Consider the following 18,264-nt stretch of genomic DNA (forward strand, 5'->3'; position numbering starts at 1 on the left):
GTGGGAAACAAAGTAACTCGGCTTTTGCAAGAGGAAATGACAACAGGAGCGAGGCTGATATTGATTAACGGAGAAGGTTGAATTAGGATTTTGCAGACCTTCAGGCTTTATGTGGAGCCACGATGTGGTATTTGGCTTTTTAGCTTCTTGCTCCAGTTAGCCTGATGTATAATTCACGAGGGTAAAACACAACGTTCTCCGGTACTCGCTAATGTAGAGTCAATGAGTATCACCACAATATGCTATGTGTAGGGATCTACTGACTCTATGATCAAATAGGAGACCACATTATAACATGAATATTATATCACTTCATAGGAGGGTTTGTGTACTTAAATGTTGCGTGATAACTCGTCATTCTCTTACTAGTAATAAGTAGGAAATTATAGTACAAGTGTTTCTGCTGGCGCAATGTGCTACAAAGCTGTGCTCTGGTACATGCACATCACACACACAGCTCTGTTACATGCACGTCACACACACAGTTCTACTATATGCATGTCACACACACAGCACTGCTTCATACATTGTTCATCCCATACAACAGGGATCAGAAGCAGCACAGCGTTGGAGATGAATGACCGGTGATGACGTCACCATCATGCTTCGCCCCTGATCACATGACGGTGATGCTCATCCCAAGTGAACGACTTATATGCTCTGCCCCATATCACACGATGGTGACATTATAAAAGGTCCTTCATCGTTAGTGAGGGAGTTACATGCTCCGCCCCTTATCACGTGACGGGGATGTCATCAAAGGTCCTGCATCCTTGTGCAGAATACGGATGGACTACGAATGCCTTGCGGCCTCAGTTGCTATGGAATACTAACAAACACCTAGCTGGACAGCAGCCGGGTGCTTACAAGACCTGTGATGATGTCACCATCATGTGATCAAGGGAGAAGCATGTAACTCACTCACAAACACACTCACTCACGCACGGATGGACAGTTCATCATTAGTAGTTTAATAGCGACAGTAGACCATGATGTACTAAAAGACCAAAACATTCTTTACATCACTCCCAAGTGACAAAAGCAAAGCACGTGACGGTCCATACCTCGCCTGACTAAGCTTTTCTTGAATGCAGCACAACCATTAACCCCTCATTAACCAGCAATACAATGGTTACTAATGGGCTTTAAACCTGCGCATACATATTTGTAAGACAGGACCTTTGCTGACTACTAACAGCCAGACTCCTATTGTAAATGTCAGGAACACAGAAACTTTGGATCCTAGCAGTTTAATCCCTTACATGCCACAATCAACAGGGGGAGGGGGCTTCTTCTGTCACCCATCAGCACCCAGCAATGCAATTGCAAAGTACCAAGGTTCCAATGGCAGCGGAGGCCTGCCAAACGTTTCCATGTATGCCATGTAACTCACTCTGTTAGACCCTGCCTCCAGCAGAGTCTAATAGGCTGCTGCCATAGGCATTATAGAATGCAATGTACTATCCTAGCGGCTGAACAATCACATCTTCGAGTCCTATTGTGGGAGTGAAAAATAGTGTCCAAAAAAGTTTAATAAAGCGTTTTTTTTTTCAAATCCAGCTTAAAAATATACACATTTTTCTCTACAAATACCCTTTTTAAAAGATATTGTTTTTTTTTTTGCTTTTTTTAAAAAACAACAAAAACATAATAGGTATTACAGCGTTCCTAATGACTTAAGCAATGAAAATGTTTGGTTATTTATCTCGAATGGTGAACGCCATAAAAGTAATTTTCAAAAGTATTGCCAGAATTACAATTTTTCTTTTGTTGGCCTCCCAATAAACCCAATAAAAAGCAGCCCAAAAGTGACATGTACCTCCAACTGGCACTAATAAAAACTGCAAATAAACAAGACCTCACAGCTTGGTTCCTGGGAAAAAAAAATGTTATGGGTCTTAGAATGCAGCACTGCAGATTCATATTTTTTTCTCTAAAAATGTGTTTCTATTGTGCTAAATAGTAAAAAATGTAAAAAATCTCTATAATTTTGGTAACACGGTAATTGTGCTGTTCCAGATATGAAAATTATCACTTTATTTTTTACCGAATGGTAAATGCTCAAAACAAAATCCAAAAAACACAATGGTGGAAATTCTAGAAGGTTTTTCCCTTTCCCAACCCCCCAAAAATGAATACAATTATACAAATCATATGTACCCCATAGTGGTGCCATTAACAACTACAACTCATCCCGCAAAAAAACAAGCCCTCATACGGCTATGTCAAGAAATTATGGCTCTTGCAATGTGACTATGAAAATCACAGTCCTTTAGTCATCCATAGACCCAACTCTAACACCCCATAGGAGCCGCACATTTAGCACACAGTATGAGAGATAGTGTTGCGGCTATATTCATCGAGGTTTCCACCTACGCCTTAAATCTGCAGTGCCACCCTTCATCAGCGAGTAGTGCCTTAGCCGAGTATCTCCCTGCTCGTCTCTAAAGATTCGGGGGCCAGTGAGGAGGAACGGAGGGGAGATCGCTCTCTCCCTCTCCCTCCCCCCCCCCCCCCCCCGCTCCCCGTCGCAACTCACCTGTCACCCGCGCCGGCCCCCGAATCTTTAGAGACGAGCGGGGAGATACTCGGCTAAGGCACTACTCGCTCGAGTGATGTGCCATAGCAAGTATACTCGCTCATCTCTATTCCCCAGTCACCATACTCTACCCTGGCAAAGGATTTAATGCAGTCCAGGGGCAATAGGTAGACTATAAATACTATAAATACTGAATAAATAGGTAAAAATAGATAAAAATAAATAGGTAAAATAGACTATAAAGCAGACAGAGATCACAAGTTCTATGAGACATGAAAGCCATTTTCCAGACTAATGAAGATGCCCGTTGATTGTTAAAGAGATAAGTAACTTATACTAAGACTCTGCCTGGAGATGAATGACGAGCTCCTCAAGAGGAGGAAACCAAACTGTATATGTCTAAAATACATCCTGCACTCATACGCTGAGCATGTCGGGCGCTCCCTTGTTTGTTAGCTATTATAAAAGTCTGCTGCAATGTAGAATAAAGGGGAACTCTTTGATTTACACTCAGGAAACACGTCTGGTCTCTCCGTTCTCTGGAGTACTTCATTCTTATTATTTTAAATGATTTGAAAAACCCAAAATATACCTGAAGTGTAGATTTTGCTAGCATCTGCTTTGGCTTCAATCATCAGGGCCCTCTTGTACAGTGCCATTATTTGCTTTGGCCCATGGGTCATCAGGGCCCTCTGGTATAGGACTGTTATTTGAAAATATAGCTGTGCCATGCTCTCTCTGGATGGCCTCCGCCACTTTATAGCTGCCACTGTGGCACTCGCTTGCTGCTGTTGCTGCATTACATACTCTGAACAGAGTTGTGGCACAGCTCTAAATCCTTTTATAGGGTGCCTAGGTATTCGGAGCTGCGGGCAAGGCTTAGCCCCGTTCACTTTCCATTCTGAGAGAGTTGACTTCTTAGCGGTGAAGTGCTGGATGTGCCACTGCTGAACTCATAGGAGGTGGAGGCGCTTTTACATGTTGCTTTAGTGTTCCTCTTTTGTGGCACATATGTGAACCTGGAATCCTTTGCTTTGCATCCAAATGTGATGCACAGCACTGTTCCTTCACCCTGCTTCCTCTCCCGGCCGCATCACAGACTGGAGGAAAGCACTGCTTACTCACAGCTGTCAGAACCACTGGTCTGAGCAGCAGAGCCGCTGCAATGTGTAAGAGGGGAGTGGGGCACAGCTTACCTCTCTTATACTTGCAATACCACTCCTGACCACATGGTATGCTGTTCACTAGCGCATGTCATGGAGCAGCAGGAGACTAAAAAGTACTTCCATTTAGGCATATGTAGCACAGATCTCTGGGTCAGCTACAGAATGGGTGGTAAACCTTTGGCACGTGTCCAAAGTGACAGACCTGAGAATTTGCATGCATATTTCCCATTATCTTATAGCCAAGACCTCCGAAAGCTATTGAGGAGGTATGGCGGAGATGTGGAGGCTGTTTGGCACTTGTATCCCAGAGTGCAGAGCTAAACTGCATTGACAGCTTCCTCTCTAGAGCTGACATATCACAAGAATATATAGTTTTACCATCTTGTCTGGATGGCTATGAGGAACACATCTGAAAGCCTCCCACCAATCGCTCCGGCACAGATCGCTCAGACCTTGGCTTTGGTTTATGATCCTTGTAAAAACTGTTGTTCGTAGCAATGCCTGGAATTTACATAATGACTCTGCAGCCGGAGCGCTGGCCCCCACCTGAGCCATGATGCCGCCGCTGAGCTGCTGAACATCTGGCAGGTTCTTGGGGTTGTGGTCTGCATCAGAGACCCGCGTTGTGTTTAGAGTCGTTCTCTAATTATATTTCGTTACCGTCAAGCACCAAAGTCTAAAATAATTACAGAGAAATTCCTCCTCATTAAACTTTACTGCTCTCCTCTACCTGAACCATCAGGGATCCACACCAGCAAGTTCACATTACAGCAGGATCGCAATGATTGGCATCCGATACTGCTCCGTGGTCAACCTGTGGTCTGACAATTATTTCCGTCAACGCTATGATGAACCCTAATACTATAGGTTCCTATGTACTGATGTATCCTATCATGGTCCGCAAGCAGGCCCAGACTAACCTGAAATTAAGAGTCTCTGGCGGATTCTATCTATCATAGATAGATAGATAGATAGATAGATAGATAGATAGATATGAAATAGATAGATAGATAGATAGATAGATAGATAGATAGATAGATAGATAGATAGATAGATAGATAGATAGATAAGAGATGGATAGATACAGGAGATAGATAGATAGATAGATAGATAGATAGATAGATAGATAGATAGATATAGGATAGATAGATAGATAGATAGATAGATAGATAGATAGATAGATAGATAGATAGATATGAGATAGATAGATAGATAGATATGAGATAGATAGATAGATAGATAGATAGATAGATAGATAGATAGATAGATAGATAGATAGATATGAGATAGATAGATATGAGATTGATTGATAGATAGATATATAGATAGATAGATAGATAGATAGATAGATAGATATGAGATAGATAGATACATAGATATGAGATAGATAGATAGATAGATAGATAGATAGATAGGAGATAGATAGATAGATAGATAGATAGATAGGAGATAGATAGATAGATACATAGATATGAGATAGATAGATAGATAGATAGATAGATATGAGATAGATAGATATGAGATAGATAGATAGATAGATATGAGATAGATAGATAGATACATAGATATGAGATAGATAGATAGGAGATAGATAGATATGAGATAGATAGATACATAGATATGAGATAGATAGATAGATAGATAGATAGATAGATAGATAGATATGAGATAGATAGATAGATAGATAGATAGATATGAGATAGATAGATAGATAAATAGATAGATAAATAGATATGGGATATTATCTAATATCCATCTATCTATCTATCTATCTCATATCTATTATCTATCTATCTATCTTTTGAAGCTGTCTGGCCTTTTGGTTAGTTCAGGATGTATCTGCTGTAGTTTCTATAGAGAAAGTACACGGATTTCCTTCCGCATGAGATATCTAGATCTAATTACACAGTCATCCAGCCTGGATATACCGTGAATTTATCAATGTGCAGCATCAGATGCCAGCACCTGAGCAGGTGAGCGTACACGCCGCGGTCTGATGTAATTAAAGGGGTTGTCCCGCGGCAGCAAGTGGGGGTATACACTTCTGTATGGCCATATTAATGCACTTTGTAATGTACATTGTGCATTAATTATGAGCCATACAGAAGTTATCAAAAGTTTTATACTTACCTGCTCCGTAGCTGGTGTCCTCGTTCCCATGGAGCCGACTAATTTTCGCCCTCCGATGGCCAAATTAGCCGCGCTTGCGCAGTCCGGGTCTTCTGCTCTCTTCAATGGAGCCGCTCGTGCAGAATGCCGGCTCCGTGTAGCTCCGCCCCGTCACGTGCCGATTCCAGCCAATCAGGAGGCTGGAAACGGCAATGGACCGCACAGAAGAGCTGCGGTCCATGGAGGGAGCAGACCCCGGCGGCCATCTTCAGCAGGTCAGTATGAAGACGCCGGACCGCCGGGATTCAGGTAAGCGCTGAGCGGTTTGTTTTTTTAACCCCTGCATCGGGGTTGTCTCGCGCCGAACGGGGGGGGGGGGGTTAAAAAAAAAACCGTTTCGGCGCGGGACAACCCCTTTAATGCTTGGACATTTTAACATAGATAGATAGATAGATAGATAGATAGATAGATAGATAGATAGATAGGAGATAGATAGATAGATAGATAGATAGGAGATAGATAGATAGATAGATAGATAGATAGATAGATAGATAGATAGATAGATAGATAGATAGATAGATAGGAGATAGATAGATAGATAGATATATGGGATAGATAGATAGATAGATAGATAGATAGATAGATAGGAGATAGATAGATAGATAGATAGATAGATAGATAGATAGATAGATAGATAGATAGGAGATAGATAGATATGAGATACATAGATATGAGATAGATACATAGATATGAGATACATAGATATGAGATAGATAGATAGATAGATAGATAGATAGACAGGAGATAGATAGATATGAGATAGATAGATAGATATGAGATAGATAGATACATAGATATGAGATAGATAGATAGATAGATAGATAGATAGATAGATAGATAGATAGATAGATAGGAGATAGATAGATAGATAGATAGATAGATAGATAGATAGATAGATAGATAGATAGATATGAGATAGATAGATAGATAGATAAATAGATAGATAAATAGATATGGGATATTATCTAATATCCATCTATTTTCTATCTATCTCATATCTATTATCTATTTATCTATCTCATATCTATCTCATATCTATGTATCTATCTATCTATCTATCTATCTATCTATCTTTTGAAGCTGTCTGGCCTTTTGGTTAGTTCAGGATGTATCTGCTGTAGTTTCTATAGAGAAAGTACACGGATTTCCTTCCGCATGAGATATCTAGATCTAATTACACAGTCATCCAGCCTGGATATACCGTGAATTTATCAATGTGCAGCATCAGATGCCGGCACCGAGCAGGTCAGCGTACACGCCGCGGTCTGATGTAATTAATGCACTGACCATTTATATTACAGCCGATATCCTGCTATGATAAAAACACACATTTTATATGCTTTGGTTTTAAAAAGAAAGCGAGGAGGAAGAATAAAACAAAGAAGAAGATGATGATGATAATGATGAAATAGCATTAGTACCGTAGTAGTAATAAGTAGTAGTGGTTGTAGTATCTACATAGATTCTAATATTATTTCTGCCTTGGCCAAGGTGGAGAAGAAGACTGGTTTAGTTATTAAACTGTGATGACGTGACAGCCACGAAGTGAGTGCGTACCGCGTGACCTGGTATAGGAACCGGGCTGGAAGTAGAGGTTCTGACACTGCAGATCCAGGTGAGGATTTTGCCTTCTTAGACAACCCTTTTAACCCTTTCCAATCCAATTTTGGATTCCTAAAAAGATTTCTCTTTTTACTGGTACACAATGGTGCCATCTGCTGGCTAAAGCCAGTGTGTGCACCAGAAAGGCTCCAACAGCAGAGTGGCTGGCAATAGATGGTTGCAACGAGCCACAGTATTAATTAGGGACACATGTGGGTCTCATTAATTAGGACCATATGGGGTTACATTACTAATTGAGGCAACAGGGCACGTCAAATTACTAATTGGAGTCACAGAGGGGGTCTCATTACTAATTGGGGGCCACAGTAAGGGGCTCTATTCCTTAGAGGGACAACAGCAAGGGCTTTATTACATAAAATAAGACCACAGAGGAGCATTATCACTTAGTAGGATTACTGCTGGCACATTACTGCACTAATAAGTTTATTATGGACTGCAGCAGGAGAACAGTGTGAAAAAGTTTGATTCTGGTATTGTATCTATGTGCTAAGCTTGGTTCTGGTGCCATATTTATGTTAATAGCTAGGTTCTGGTGCTGTATTTATGTTATGAGCTAGGTTTTGGGACTGTATTTATGTACTAAGGTTAGTTGTGTTTCTGTATTTCATGTTAAATGGATAAACAAGTTGAGCTGATCACACACAAGCCGACTACACTTACTTATGGCAACCAGTGGGGGCACCATTTTGTCATTATTTTGTGTGGCCGGCTTCACTGTGTGTTTCCACCACTGCCAAAAAAATGCAGCATGCTCTATTGTACACCCCATGGGAGTCTATGAGGGGTACCCAAAATCTGAGTATTTGTGCAATTGCACGGGAAAGCGAACACATTTGGTAGTAGTTAGGCAGCACACCTTTTTAAATCACTGTGCACGTGTGTCCCATCTCAATGTGGACAGTCCCTGAGAGCGCATAAAGTACAATAAAATGGGCAGATATGCCTGTGATAGTATTACTTTTCTGGGGCAAACACTTTGTTCTATCACAAGCTCATGGGAAGCAGCCCTAAGGCCTCTTTCATGTGTGCGATGCATTTGTCGGCTTGCCACATCGCAGCCGAAAAACGCATGAATGAGAAAAGTCACAACCAAGTCACGGCTAAATCTCACACTTTCTCGCCCATTCATACGGCTGGGTGCAGCGTGTGGATGCCACAGTCTGGAATTCCTTCAGCCACCATAAGTGCTCAGCGTGGTTTCTATTATTTAAATAGAGCCGTCTGACAAGGTTTAGCAGTGCTAGGCGCCGCTAAACTCCCTACCCCTCCCTTTGCCAGCAAATCCCATAGAAGCCTATTGGAGCCGCCAGCTGTTTGTGGCAAAAAGATAAGGCAAGACCTATCTTTTCCGGACAGCGAATTCAGCTCAAATGTCCTATTATCGCGGCCGCAATGTTTTGACGTGGCTAAAAAGCGGCCATCTGACTGAACGTATTGGAATCCAACGCTTCAGATGGTCGCAATTTTCGGACATTTTATCGTGGAAAGAAGCCTTAGGTTGTGGACCTGCACAAAAATCTGCAGTGTAATCTGCGCTTCAGATTTTGGCATGGATTCTCACCAAGGCCTGCATCAACATTCATACCATGTGGATTGAAGGGGTGAAGTCTGCTGAAGGTCGGCATCAAAATCCACATCCATTTCCGCACCAATGGTGTGGATTGTGACGAGGATATCGATGTGGATTTGGTGCAGATCTTCTACAGCAGAGTATATGCTTTGTGTGAGTGTCCCCTTAGCGTGGGCTGCTACTCATGGGCCATTGCTGTGTATTTGCCCCCCAGGCTTTTAATTTATCAGCCAGCTCCTTCATAAAATTGTATATCTATGCAGGGAATTTGGGCTCTATATCATAAAAAATAGAGCTCTACCCCATAAAGATATATTTGGAAATCAAGAACGTTTGGACCTTAAACCAAATGATACTAAAAGGGGGGGATTTAGACATATTGTAAAAGACTTATTAGCTTGAAAAAAGTGGAACATCAATCAAAGTTGCTACAGTATAGAGATGAGCGAGCATTGTCCTTAGCGAGTATCTCCCCGCTCGGCAGAGAAGGTTCGTGTGCCGGCGCGGGGGAGCGGTGAGTTGCAGCGATCAGCAGGTGGGAGCGGCGGGGAGAGAGAGATCTCCCCCCCGTTCCTCCCCGCTCTCCCCCGCGTCTACCCGCCCGCCGCCGGCAGCCGAATCTTTCCTCCCGAGCGGGCAGGTACTTGCTAAGGGCAATGCTCGATCGAGTAATTGCCCTTAGCGAGTATACTCGCTCATCTCTGCTACAGTACCTACCAAACTTTGATAATAGAGCGAATAATAGAGTAGCCTCCTTGGTTGACCTTGTTGGTCCTATGATGCCTATGACTGATAATCCTCGATTCCTTCCAGGAGCCTCAAAAAATGGGGAGCTCAAAACATACTGCTCTCCACTTTGATTATGTCATTGCAGGAAGTTAATCCACCCAAAGAAGAGGATTCCTTGAGGCCCATATAATTATCTACGATTGACACATTTTTATGATCCTTGTCTACATGAGTTGCTTGTCCCCCACTCCTCCCCGCCTCTTTGTCCCTCTGCTCTACAGGGACTTATTTAAAATTCTTCTCCACAGCTTTCTTCCCTCGTATGGGAAGGAGAGTAGGGTAGGACCTTTGATCTAGCCATATGGCATAAGGGTTTCATATTTACTCACAAGTCACAAATTGCCACCAAGGCACAGGAGACCTCGTATAAGTCTCCCATTGGTATTGCTAGACAGATGGTACCCATCAATCCCTGATAGGTGTTGGTTTTGGAGGGGGAGATAATGTTATATTGTTGAAAACCAATAAAAATATTGAATAAGAAAAATAAGCGAGGATGATTGGATGATGTAGATTATACATACATAAACACATATGCACTCCATTTCTGGATACACTGGATGATAAGAAGCGCCTAAAAAAGATGGAAGAAAAAAAAAGTGTTACACTAAAAAGTCACTCTATTCAAGTTACTGCTTCTTAAACTTTCTTGGGTTGCCTTCGCCTTGATAATGCGTACAGTTCGGTGATTTATAGCCCAAACACCTATTCACTACTGGTGAACATAGAATGACAAGTATTTACATGTAGCTATTCCTCGATATTGCCACTAACTTGTAATCATAGCCACATGCCACAGGTGGGTCATCAAAGTCTAGATGGGTGGTTAAAACCCACAGAATAGGGGATAACCTTATGATTGGTGGGGGTAGGACAGTTTGGACCCCCAATGATCCTGAGAACAGGGGTCTTGAAGCTCCCTCAATGTATGAATCAAAAATTGTGCCTGTGTTCCACGGCTTCCTTCATGTCAATGGGAGCATTGGATATTGCTAAGCTTGCTTGGCAACCTCCAGCACGCCCATTGAATTGAATAGAGTGATGTGTGCATGTGCAACCTCCACTAGATTAATGTGGGGACCTTCAGGACCCCCATATTTTTAACCTGCGGGGGTTCCAGTGGTTAGACTCCCCCAGTTATAAGGTTATCCCTTATCCTATGGATAGAGCATGACTTTATAACTGGCATAACCTCTTAACCCCTTGAGTGGCACGCCCGGAAATTTTCTGGGACGAGCTCCACTGCCCTTAGCGATATAGCCCGGAAGATTTCTGGGCTATGTATCACTATGGGAGCTGCAGAGCACAATGCCACAAGCTGTGACATTGTGCTCTGCCTGCACAGACCCACAGAGAACAAAGCAAGGGCTTTGAAAAACCAGCAGAAGATATTGCCGATCTGCCGGCAATCTCCTGCTTCTAAGTCTCCTGCTTTGTTTGCAGGTTGCCATAGAGACCATCGGCTTGTCAGAAGCAAGCCGATGGTCTCTGTGGCAGGGAGAGCTGGTGCTTGGCTGTCAGAGGACAGCTAGGTACCAGCTCTTACAGCAGAGATCAGAGAATATCTCCGATCTCTGCTGTGTTAACCCTTTACATGCTGCAGTCTATGTGACTGCAGCATGTAAAGGGCTGTTACTGCAGCATGTAAAGGGCTGTCACCATCGGACCCCCAGAATGTGATCAGGGGGTCCTGATGGGTCCCTGTGAAAGTACCCTAAAGGGACCAAAAAAAAACAAAAGTAAACAAATAATAAAAAAATAATAAAAACACTTGTCTCCCTTTACTTTGTAAAAAAATCAAAAATACAATTACACATGTGGTATCCATGCGTCGTAATAACCCAGAGAAGGAAGTTAATACATTATTTAACCCCTTAATGACGTGGCCCCTTTTTTTCTTTTTTCCCCATTTCTTTTTTTCCTCCCCCCTGTTTAAAAAATCACAACTTGTCCCGCAAAAAACAAGCCCTCATATGGCCGTGTCAATGGAAAAATGAAAAAGTTATGGCTCTTAAGACGCAACTGCAAAATTAGTTGAAATTCAATGATTAGACCATTTTAAAAAACCTGCCCTGGTGGGTCTGACAGGGTGGTAGGAAACCCACCACTCAAGGGGTTAAATGAGTGGATCATAGCGTTGGACATGTTTGGTCATGTGTGCAGGATCACCACATCATGACCACACAATGCCATCATCATTAAAATTATATTACCTCATTCAAATTAGTATTTTTAAATTGACTTTAAATTCTATTTTTCAATTTTTTTATGAGTTCTTGAACTTTCGGAAACTTTTATTGCTTTATTGCATCAACTTTTTGAAAAGTTTGATATATTTGAATTGTAGACATCTAGGGCGCCACAACTCTTGTCTGCGTAGAAGGGGCTGCACTCCATTACTTTACTGCATAACATAAGTCAAGCAGTATCTCCAAACTGCTCGCTCTCTAAGGTTACGCTCATTGTATGCATAGTTAAGAGATAACATAAAGCCCTCCCTATATCCTTGCACCAGTGACAGCTTGCGATGCACGAAGCAGATTGTGTCAGAGTCAGCTCCGATTTCCCCCCATGAATTTCCCATTCATTTGATAGCTTGGATTCCTTGAAATATCATCGGTCCAGAAAACATCTTCTTAGAGAGTGGCAAATTTATCTGACCCTGACAATGGATTAGAATGGGATGAATCATGAAGACCCTTCGAGGCTGAAGCTGTCTACCTCCATCTGCAGCTGCTGATAAAACCATTCAAGGTCGTGTGAGGTAGCACTGTGGTTTGACGTGAGATTTTAATTTATTGTCACACTTTAAGTGCAAATGGGATGAGAAATTCTATCTCCGACTTCACAACCCGATTGTAAAATTATCCATGCAAATAGAGGTCAAGGACTCCAATTGGGCTATTTATTTAGTTTATGTTACAATAGCAGGTTAAGAACAACCCATCAATCATAGGGCTGCATGGAGCTGAATATCTTCTCATTGTCCGAGCCCTCCACTATGTAAATCAGGGGAGACACAGATAATAGCGCTATAACTAAAGCAGCAGACGTTATTTATTTTCTGCTCGCTAATTAAATGTGTATAAATCTTATTAGTAGGAGACGCGTACATGTGAAGGGAAATTTAAATGAGCCGAAAGAATAAGAGAAAAGAAGAACTTATTGAACTTGACGAATATAACTGAATGGCCCCTTTATTGGAGACCTCCATCTAGTAGCATGCTGGACCACCTTTGGCCTTCAGACCTACAATAGTCTATCATAGTCTCCATCCACAGGTATCAAAGGACCCAGGAGGAGCCAAGAAACCGTTCCTCGCACCATTACTCTACCTGCATCAACCTATAGGATAATTGATTCCTACTGCTAGTGTCAAATTCTGAGCTTCTCATCATCATGAAGTCTGAATCTATCTGACCAGGAGATGTTTTTTCCATTACTTAGTTATCACAATTTTTTCTAATTTCCATTTTTCGATAGCGAAAGTGCCAGTGTCTCTAATACAGAGGCATTCAGTGCATATTTATGTACATATAGATGGTCCTACAAATGTACAGTCAATCAAATACCATCCTATAGACTCCACTAAAGATAATAAAGTCACCAATCCAAGAAAGAGAACACAAAGCAGTAGATTTACACAAAAAGGAGAAGGAACCCGAAGAAAAATGAGCAAAGGTAAGAGGAAATAAGAAGCAGAAGGTGCTGAGGAAAAGAAGAAGAATGAGAAGTATAAGAAGAAAATTGAGGAGCAGAAGGTGAAGAATGAAAAATAGGAGAAGGAGGAAGAGAAGAAGAGGAAAGGAAAGAAAAAGGAGATGGAGGACTACTACAAAAAGATATAGTATGGGCTTGGTCAGACGAACGCTGTTCTCCTACTGCTGCAGTGAGAACAGTGCCTCTATAGCATCCAATGGACTCCCATGGACACTTTGTAGAAGCACAGAATCTGCGCTTCTAACAAAGTTAGGACAGCGAGTGCCGACTCGCCCGTAAGCTCCGTGGTGCGCACTGTGCAGTGTGCTTTCCGTAGGCTCCTATGGGAGCTGTGGAAACACGCTGACCGCACCATGGATGTGTGAAGGGGCTGCTTCATGGAGCTAGAGACAAAAAATTTACACGCAGAATTCCTGCATGTCAGCAGCATTGTTTAAGGTACATTTAGACACGAAGATAAATGCTCAAAAGATGGCTTTTGAGCGATAATTTTGCATAATCTACCTGTGAGCCGCTGGGAGCTGAATTTATTCAGAGGACCACCCGCTGTTCTCTGAATAAATTCTCTTCGTTCTGCCAGCGGGGCTGACAGATGAGACAATGTAATTAGCTGTTATCAGCGGTCCCCGGGCAGAGCACAGCATGCGGTCTCTTATCAGCTGTTCTGCTGAATGACACATTTTAAGCCGAACTGAGATCCATCATTTGGCAGAAATCTGAAAGATGGGCACATTTACATGCAACGATTATCAGTCAAAAGATGGCTTTTGAGCAAATTTTGAGCGATATTCGTTGTCTAAATGGGCCTTTATACGTTGCTTAGCAGCGTGTAAACCACGCTCGTCTGACCGAGCCCTAAGAAAAGGAAGAGGACGATAAGAATGAGAAGGAGAGGAAGGATTAGATGAGGAGTTAATTCCTAATTAAGACTTAAATAGAAGGTACTATCATGTTAAAGAATTTTTGTAGTTAAATCCATTTATCCTCTATCAATAGGAAATGGGGTAAATGCCTGATCTCTGTGATTCTGACCACTGGGAACCGCAGTCATCTCTAGACCGGTATAGCCGTATGCCTCATGTGAATGGTATGACTGCGTGCATGCTCAAACACCACCCCATTCACTTCTAGAGTCAAGCAGAGATCCCCCCCCCCCCCCCAACATATAGAAGTGAATGCAGCAACAGTTGAGCATGCAGTGTAAAGAAGAACAATGCCTTCTGGAAGTAATGATATGGCCCCCACAGAGCCCTGATCTCAACATTATGCAGTCAGTCTGGGATTACATGAAGAGACAGAAGGACATGAGTAAGCCTACATACAGAGAAGATCTGCACCCAGATCTCCAAAATGTTTCAAAAAAACCACCCTGCTGAGTACAAGTGTACCTAGAAGAAGGCAAATGGTGGTCATGTCAAAGATTGATGTGATTTAGATTTCTCTTTTCATTCACTTTGTCTTTTGTTAATTCACCAAAAAACTACTAACACTTCTATTTTTGAAGATATAATTACTTTACAGCATTTTTTTCACACATGCCTAAAACTTTTGCTCAGTACTGTAACACTAGATAAGAATAATTCTGAGAGAACATACAGCCCCTTCAATAACTATTGTCGCCCATTTATTCATTGAAGCAAAACCAGAGGCTTTACTGCTAGGTTTAAAAGAGTGGCACCATCTCAGAGCAACAGTTAAAAGTAGATAACTTTTTAGGGCCCATATGTCTGAAGACTTCCTTTACACATAAAAACAATCTTTCAAATGAATGAAATATTGATAGTCCTAGTGATCATTTTGCATAAAGTGCTAATGGACACTAATGCCCATTAGCACTTTATTAGCTTCATTTGCATGTAAATGAGCCTCCAGGAGCTGCTTGCTGAAAACAACAGGTGGTCTGAGCTCTGCAATCAGCTCCTTTGTTCTCACATGGGCTGTCAGCTGAATACAATGTAAGCAGCTGCTCCTGTGGAAAACACAGCTTGTGGTCTGTGTTCGCTACTCTCTGGATGAACTATGGATTTTAAGCTCACCTTAAAATCATCGTTTACCCGAAGAGAGAACGATAGTAGCATTTACGTTTCTAACTAATTTTCAGCGATAATTGTTGTGTGCAAATGGGGCTTTATAATACCTAAGTGATTGAGCAATCTATTAATGACCTCTACAAAACAAGGTCTTGAGACTTTAACGATTTCCTAATTTTTTAAAATTGCTTTAATTTACTACTTCACTCAGCATGCATTTTGAAAGCCTTAGGGCTCCTGCACACTGGCGTTTTTTTCTACACTGCGCTATGAGAGTAAAGGTAAAGTCTTGCAGCACAGTGCAAGAGAAAAAATGGCATCACGCCGGGATATCGCCAGTCTTTTCAATGGGGCCAGCGGCCGCAGCGCTAGCCCTATTGAAAAGAAATGGAGAACGCCGTGGACTTCTGCCACAGCTGTGACAGCTGTGGCAGGAGTTTCCTTCATCATGAATGAATAGCTAAGGGCTATGTGTCATTGGCTGAGCGCTCAGCCAATAGCTAAGCACTAGCTGCTATTGGCTGAGCCCTCAGCCAATCAGCCAAGCCCTTTCAGGAGGTGGGGATTTTTAAATCCCCGCCTGCTGAAAGAGCTTAACAGCAGTGCAGGGGAGCCAGCCGGAGGACGCGCCTGAGTGGCGGAGAGGTGAGTAATTTAAAAAAACATTTTTTTACCACTTACTAATGATTATCAAGGAAGGGCTTATATTTCAAGCCCTTCCCCGATAATCATACTGCGGGGCTTGGCAGAAAGCAGTGCTTTCAATGGGATCGGCAGCAGTGCCGATCCCATTGAAAGCAATGGGATAGCATGCCACGGACTTCTGCCACAGCTGTTACAGCTGTGGCAGAAGTCTGCGGCATTCTCCCTATGTTTTCAATGGGGCTAGCGCTGCTGTCGCTGGCCCCATTGAAAGCACTAGCGATATGCCGGTTCTATTCCGGCGTCTTTCTTGCGCTGCGAGGCAAGAGTTTTATTGTGCTCTCGCAGCGCAAGAAAGAAAATATCACCAGTGAGTGTCCACCCTTAGTTTTATTATCGATTTTTAAAAAAAACTTAATTAATTAGTTAATTAAATCCACAAGAAGCATGAAGCTTAAAAAATAATTTAATTCAAATAAATTAGGAAAAAAATTAAATAAAGTACAATTATTCCAAATTATTCTAAAAGTAACAATTTACTTAAGTTTTCAATTTCTAAATTTATTGGACTTCAAAACCTAAAATTTGTATTTTCCCAAACTAACCAACAATATTAATTGTGTCATTAGCAATTCGGATTTTCTCTGCTATCTAACGGTGAACATTCCATCTACCGCACAGTGTAGTGGAGCTCATATTTCTTAGCCCCAGTGAACCCGTTTAATAAAAACAGCATTTCCTGTCTTGAACGTATGACAGATGTTGTGATTTCCCTAAATTGTATCCCAGACCTCCGTCATCTCTCCCTCGCCATCTATTATCTACCACGGAAATAAATAAAAATTAGCCTGCCAAGCTTGACCTTTAGACAATGCTGACAAATCTCTAGCAGATGACTTCCGAGAGGGATTAAAGCCATCTTCAATAACATTAACCAATGATATTTTCTTATCTAATGTGTCATTACTAAATATCACGTTCTTGTCACTTTTAGTCATTAGATCCGTCTCCCCACCATCCAGAAAAAATACAATAATTGGGAGAATCATTTTTTTCCACATTGATTAAGCGAATGTGTTATTTTTCAGCATTGCTCTACATGTTACGGCACCAAAGTCTATCAGGTCAAAGAATAAGAGTCATAGGAAGCTTGTAAAGCTCTAAAGCTGATCCGGAGGATCCAAAGTTAAGCCCATTAACCAGAAGGTTAAAGCAGTTTGACAAGTTGATCACCTTAAGGGGTTTCTTATGAAAATCACCTAAAATCTGATATTTTTGAAAAAAGAAAAGAAAACGTATTTCGCAAGGAGCTTGAATCGTCCTTGGCATTTCTTTAATGTTTTATGATTGTTTTTTTCAATTTTTTAAATTTGTAATTTTATACATTTATCATTTTAATGCAAGAATCGAGTGTAGAAGCAGAAATGTTCACAATTAAGGCCCCCTGTCCACGGACGTGATTTCGCCGCCGGTAAAACGCCGGCAAATCAAGCCGTCTGACGCTTCCATAGCGTTGCTATGGAAAGCGCCGGGCCCGTGTTCACGAGCGGAGAATCATTGCAGTTCTCCACTCGCAGCCGGCAATTCGTAGCATGCTGCGAATTGCCACGATTCTCCGCAGGCAGCCTATCGGTCAGATAGGCTGACCGGCGGGGATTAGTCTGCCGGCTCCTGCTCCCGGGTGGTGGCTTCGCCGTGGGATTTTGCACCGCCCATAGACAGGGGGCCTAAGTGTATTTTCTTTGAGAGCTCATTCACAAGACTCTATAAGTCCCACTATTGTACATATAGTGGTTTGGCGAGCCATACTCTACCCCTGATTGCCTATAGAATGAAGCAGCCATTTCCCATCTTTTACTGTGTTATGCCATTAAAGCAGTTGTCCAAGACTTTGGGCAATTGTTTCTATTGAGCACCTATCCTCAGGATCGATAATTAATAAATGATTGGTGGGAGTATGCCGCTTGGGATTCCAGCCAATCAGCAGGTCCCTGGTGCTGCTGTCAGCATGGTCTG

At 42.0% G+C, this 18,264-nt stretch overlaps 1 protein-coding gene across 3 annotated transcripts in view; it reads right to left on the reverse strand.

The window, feature by feature from the left end:
• LRFN2 (leucine rich repeat and fibronectin type III domain containing 2) overlaps positions 1-18,264 on the reverse strand; it is a 453,859-nt gene that overhangs the window by 273,283 nt on the left and 162,312 nt on the right. Inside the window, exon 1 of one of the 3 annotated variants that reach the window (XM_066595375.1) lies at positions 10,381-10,430. The exons of the other annotated variants lie outside the window; for them this stretch is intronic. The gene's annotated coding sequence lies outside the window, so the exon portion shown is untranslated. Of the gene's footprint in view, positions 1-10,380; positions 10,431-18,264 lie in introns of those variants that run through there. 3 annotated transcript variants of the gene reach the window in all.

This window comes from Eleutherodactylus coqui, chromosome 3 (genome assembly GCF_035609145.1).
Source record: "Eleutherodactylus coqui strain aEleCoq1 chromosome 3, aEleCoq1.hap1, whole genome shotgun sequence".
In the NCBI taxonomy this organism is placed as follows: Eukaryota; Metazoa; Chordata; class Amphibia; order Anura; family Eleutherodactylidae; genus Eleutherodactylus; species Eleutherodactylus coqui.